Source organism: Hyaena hyaena, unplaced genomic scaffold, assembly GCF_003009895.1.
Source record: "Hyaena hyaena isolate Hyena2069 unplaced genomic scaffold, ASM300989v1 scaffold_52, whole genome shotgun sequence".
Taxonomy (NCBI): Eukaryota; Metazoa; Chordata; class Mammalia; order Carnivora; family Hyaenidae; genus Hyaena; species Hyaena hyaena.
Window position 1 is genome coordinate 4,625,916 of NW_024080684.1, and position 5,691 is coordinate 4,631,606.

Below are 5,691 nucleotides of genomic sequence, written 5' to 3' on the forward strand. Positions count from 1 at the left end.
AGGTAATATAACAAACTACCCTATAGTTAGATCTATATGTCAGTTGTTACAACTCTAGATCTTTAAGCATAATACTAATCAACTATATGTCCTATATTCCATAGCATCATTTAAGATATATATTTTTCCTTTAAAAACTCTAAACAAGAAAATAATCCTATCTGATCTTGCTATGGAAAGATATCTGTAGTGGGTAAGTCCAATTGATACTGGCAGAGGCACTCAGCAGCAGACCTCACTAAATGGTGCCCGAACATGGCAAATTCCTCTATGGGTGTGCCAAGTGAGCATCCACAAGTTTATGCTTGTTAAATAGATCCATGGAATGTTTGAGAGCTAGAACAAACACCATGTCCAACACCCTTCATTTATAGGCAAGGATGCTCCAAGCCAAGGAGACTTCCTGAGGAACAGAATTTCACCCCCAGGTCTTGAACCCTAGACCTCAGCTCCTAGCTGGGTACTTTTACAACTATACCAAACAGTCTTGGAAAAAAGAAAGGGGAATCAATGTTGGTTTCCAGTAGGAAGATATTGTGTAATGTAAGCAGAACACAACCTGGACATTAAACAACCATGACAAAGAAATGAGCAGAGAATTTACTTAGTTCTCATTCTCCTTTCTTTGACTCTGGCCATCAGAGGGAATGGATATCTCTTCAACTACTCTTTTTTTCTTGCCTCAGCATGGCTGGAAAACAATGAATTTGCAAAGGTTAACAGTGAGCCTATTGGGGGAAGGTCTCAGTTTTGAGAACTGTATGATGGCAGCTGATATGTCTCATTGTCTAGATGGGCACATTGGTGGCTGGACCCATCAACTGACTCTCAGAAGGAGTCAAAGGTCCTCCTCCCCTCCTCTCTTTCTAGTGGGAAACAATCCCTCCTAGACTATATGAGATCTCATCATAAAGCAGAGAGAAGTCTACGTTGCTTCTATTATGAGAAAACAAACACTGCTTTCTCTTTTGACCAAGTCTGAACATTTCTAAAGACACACCATCAACTCCTTTATAAAAGAATTTGGAGCTTAGAGGCATGAAAACACAGAGGATAGAAATCTCTTACTGGAGAAGGAGTTTATTGAGATGCAACACAAGCCGTTTGCTTAGATGCTCAAAGACAAGTCTTGAGAATTTCAAGTTGTCACATGTCATCAGGAAGGGGTGTGAAACATGGAAGAGAAAACTAAAGAGAGATGTGTGGAAACTCATGGGTGACCAACAACACTGCACCAAAGCAGGTTCACCAAGTCTTCAGAGAGCTGAAATATTTGAAAAAAACATATTCCTCCACTTCCTGCCACCTTGACATCCCAACACTATTCCTTAAAGGAAGTATTCAAATTGAGAGATATTTATATTGAGAGAAGGCCTTTGCTGCTGTGCCGGGTAAACAGGCCGTGGGAAGGGGAAGGGCAGGAGATGGTCATCAGAGTGCTGCAGGATGCAGCCTGGAAGCCAGTGGCCAGGCAGCTGTACGTGCTTACCCTCTGGGGTAGGAGATTCTTGAGCGCAGCAAGCTTTTCCCAGCCATGAGGACTTTGCTTTTGTTCCCTCTTCCTGGAATACATTCTTAGCTTTTTGCCGAGAGACCCTCTGGTCATAGAGCCTCCTTGCTTCCTGCTCTCCCATTTTTTGTATAGAGGACTCTGTTCACCTCTCTTTTCACAATCTTTGATTTGACTTGGTTTTGGTCATTGAACAATTATTTATTGAGCACCTATTCTATTTCAGGCATTGTTCTAAGCACTGGGGATATGGCAATAACCAAAACGTCAGAGGGCCCTCCCCTCTGAGCCTGCATTCCAGTGCAGTTCCTAACAGCCAACACTGAGGAAAGACTCACCCTTCACCAAGCACTGCTCTCAGCTTGGAACACATAGCCATTCATTTACCTCCGCACCAAGCCTCTGATGTATGGACTATTAATATCTTCCTTATGCAGATGAGGAAATAGTGGCATAAGTAGCTTAGGACACTTGCCCACGATCACATGGTGAGCTCATACATAGTCCCTTGGTTAAGGACAAAGTCTTTTTTATGATCTGTCTTTTCCAGTAGAATATAAGCTTCATGAAGTGTATCTTGTTCCCTGTTGTATTTCCGGCATCGGGTGCATACGAGGTGTTTATAAGAATTTACAGAATGAAAGGAAAAGAAAAAAAGGTACTTAAAAATGACCATTAGGAGAAGTCTGGTTTATTTAAAAAGAAGGCTGTGCACTTAGGAAAATGCTGTTTCCATCCATGTTGGCTGTGTGATGGCAGATTCGGACCTTGTTCTGCCTCTGATTTTGATCCTTTCCTCCCACCATATAGAAATGCATTCTCTCGTTTAGCCACGCTTAACTATTGTATACCTGTTAGTTAACATCGAATCTGAAGTTGAAATTCTTCTTTTATTACTGCCTCCTTTCTCCCTTATTTATTGATGCTGCTGCTGTGTTTAGTCTCCAGGAAGCTGAGCTGAGTTCCTGAAATGAAAACCACCTCCCCTCAGCTTGGCTCTGGGCTGCATGACTCAGGGGCTGGCTCTGACACCCTGGCATAAGAACTCAAAAGCCAGAAGTTTGGAAGAGACTTTATTTTGGTATCTAAGTAAGAAGGAAATACCTGGTACAACTTGTCAGCCTTGACAAGGAAAAAAGAGGGTAATAATAATAAAAGATGGTATCCTGGGTGAAGACGGGGCTGTTTATAAGCATATGTCCTGTGCGCACTTGGCTTTGCAAACATCGGGCAGGAGGCACACTGGAGCTCCGTGGAAGCAGCTCTCTGTTGTTGGCGAACTCTTGTACCTTGGAGCTGCTTTGGAATGACTGATAATTATTAGGATTTTAAATTAGTGAATTAATGGAAGCCAGACATGATTGGACAGAATCAGGAAGAGGCTAAAAAGATTGAGAATAAAACCGACCGAACAAGAAGGAAAAGGCAAAGTTTCAGTAACTGATACACTTACTGAAAGGTTGCTTAGCAAGTCTTCAGAGGATGATAACAATAAAAATAATAGGAGGGCCACTATTGTGGTCAGACACTGGACTACACCTTTTGTGTGTCATCTCATTTTTTTTTCTTATGATGACTCTTGTCATAAGTAGGGCTATTCCTGGTTTCCATATCAGTAGACTCACTGACTGTGTTTGAGATGAAGTTGAGATCCAAACCCAGGTATGACTGACTACAAGGCTTTAGGGTTTAACCATGACTCTGCATTTGAGTGGACCACCTTCAGGGCTATGGGGAGAGGGGAGGAAGTAGGAGCAGTGGCCTCTCATTTGCTCTTGCTTGATCTGGCATGTGGGACTTAATAAGACATGGGCTGGAGAGGATAAACTTTTTGGACTTTTAGGATGTTTCTTCTGGCCTTTCTGCCATTTCCTGCCCTTTTGCCAGCCTCTTAGAAAGTAATGTAGTACATTTGGGGGAGGAGTCAAACAGAGAGGGGACTCACTTACTCTTCATGAATATTTTGCCAGACGTCATTTCTGCCCCATTTTACAGGTTAAACTCGAAGACATAGGGTAGACATCACTTTACACAACATCACAGAGGTGGCAAATGGTAGAATTCATATTTAAGCCTGCCTTTTCCACAGTCAAAAACTTTGTTCTTTCCAAGACTAAATTGAGGCCCTTCCCCATGGAGTTCTTTTGTCCTTTTGTCTGGATACATGTGGTCATTCCTCTTTCTTTGGGGGAGGGATGTGGTACAAAGAAAGGCCCATGCTGCCCCTCATTTTATTCCACTTCAGCTACTCATTGGTGCCTCATGTTCCATCTTTGGTTGTTTGTGCAAGGATTGTTTATTGAATCGCTGTTATTTTGTTCTTATGGCTAGGTCTCTGTGTTTTCTTATCTGGGGAGAAAATGTGTGGTCCAGGGAGGAAAGCAGGAGTTGTGAGGCAGAAAAGGCAGTTCTCCTGAGATGGTCATGTTCTTTGTGAAAACAGGCCAGTCATACTGGATGGTCCTGGAAGTGGAGATAGTGGATGAACTGTAGTGCTTGGAGTTCCAGAGGGGATTGACTGGGCTGGAAAGGAAGAAAGTAAAATGGAGGCTCAAGAAAGTGCCAGATACTGTCCACACCACACAATCATCCCCCAGAGAAGGGATTTTTCAGGGGATTCGGGGTAGGCTGACATAAAAGCTGAGCCTCTGAGAGCCCTTGCTTGGCATGGATGTTGAGGAATTCCCTGCCTTTGGGGGATGTCTTGGGCTTAGGAAGCAAGCAAGAGGTGACCATATATGCATAGAAATGAGAGCCTTTCCCCAACAGTGTCACATGCAGAAGATCACAGAGAATCTTGCACGCCTGGGGGTGGGATTAAAGTCCTGATATTGATTGGATTTCTCACCACTTGTGTGAAAAGTGAACTTGGAACAGATTAAGAAATAAACTAAAGAGACATTTCTTGCATTCTAGTTTTATGGACAAAATTGCATATCAACTATAGATCCATTCCTTTAGGCTAAAGAAAAAATTTTGTTTTTAAATGGCAAATATTCTTGTGAGACGTTGTATAACCTAGTGTCCATGATCAAACTCCCCAAGAGATGAACAACGAAAGTACATAGCTTACCTTCAATGACGCCTGCCTGGTTTTTCAGGTCATGCTTTCTATATGCTTATAAAAGTCCATATTGACAGATTCTGTAGTTTTATCTTCCTTCCATTCCTGTCTCAAGAACTGGGACTGTAACCTCTTAGCACTTAATGGTGAAAACATTTATTAAATTTTAGCAAGAAAAAAGAAGAAGGAAGCACTTAATCTTGGTGGGAGAAAGAATTGAGTCTTGATTCTGGAACTTGAGTTACATTCAGAGGCAGAGGCCCACGGCCAAGCCAGGTAAGTGTCCAGGGTCAGCAAGACGGCACCAGGTAGTGGAGCAAAGGGCTAAGTTCCTGAAAAAGAGAGGCAGATAGGAATGGTTTATTTCACCATTTGTCCTGGGAGCCATGCTGCCCAGAGTGAAGGGTACAAAGAAGCTGGAACCATGTTCCTTGAGACACTTGAGAATCTGTCTCCAATAGAAGATAGAACTGAATGGTGACGGGTATACTGGCTTATCAAGATTAGTGTTGCTAAGGATAAAGGTCCTATCCCCAATCATAAAGCCAGTAACTCTTCCCAAACCTTGACATTGAAGAAGGCATGATGAGATAACAAAATCTCCTATCGTAGGAGGAGTTCCTCAGTGTAATCTCTTTACCCTATGGGGAATTTAGCAGAAGAACAATAGCAAGGTCTTTAGTTTTCTCTCAAGGAAAAAAGTAAACATACTTGTTTACCTGTCTTTTGATAAGGCACTCAACTTTCTCACCTGGTGAACACAGACAGACATGTGGACTGCATCCCTCTCTCCTTCATCCTTCTAGACTGTTGTTTTTTTCCTATCCTCTTTCTCTTCTCTTGCTTTCTTCTTTTGTTATGCCCAGATCGCGAGACCCCAAAGACCACCAAGGAGCCGATTCCGATGCCAACACACGAGGGTCTTTATTCAAGCTGGAGCAGGGTCTCCAACGCACCCCGGCGCAGCGGTGATGGTATGGAGCCCCGAACTCAGGGTCCCGGGGCTTTTTATTGCAGTTACAGAGGGATTCGGGGGCTTTCCAGCGTGGCAGTCCCTGATAGGTTGATTTTTAGTACAGGCTGTCTTGTCAGTACGCATCCGGCCTGACCGCAAACT

At 43.1% G+C, this 5,691-nt stretch overlaps 1 long non-coding RNA gene across 1 annotated transcript; it reads right to left on the reverse strand.

The window, feature by feature from the left end:
- Positions 1-2,579: 2,579 nt before the first annotated feature.
- Positions 2,580-5,422, reverse strand: LOC120231031. Its single transcript, XR_005528246.1, has 3 exons — positions 5,326-5,422; positions 4,584-4,906; positions 2,580-4,033 (listed from the first exon to the last, which is right to left on the reverse strand). It is a non-coding gene; the product is annotated as an uncharacterized LOC120231031 (long non-coding RNA).
- Between the last annotated feature and the right edge of the window lie 269 nt (positions 5,423-5,691).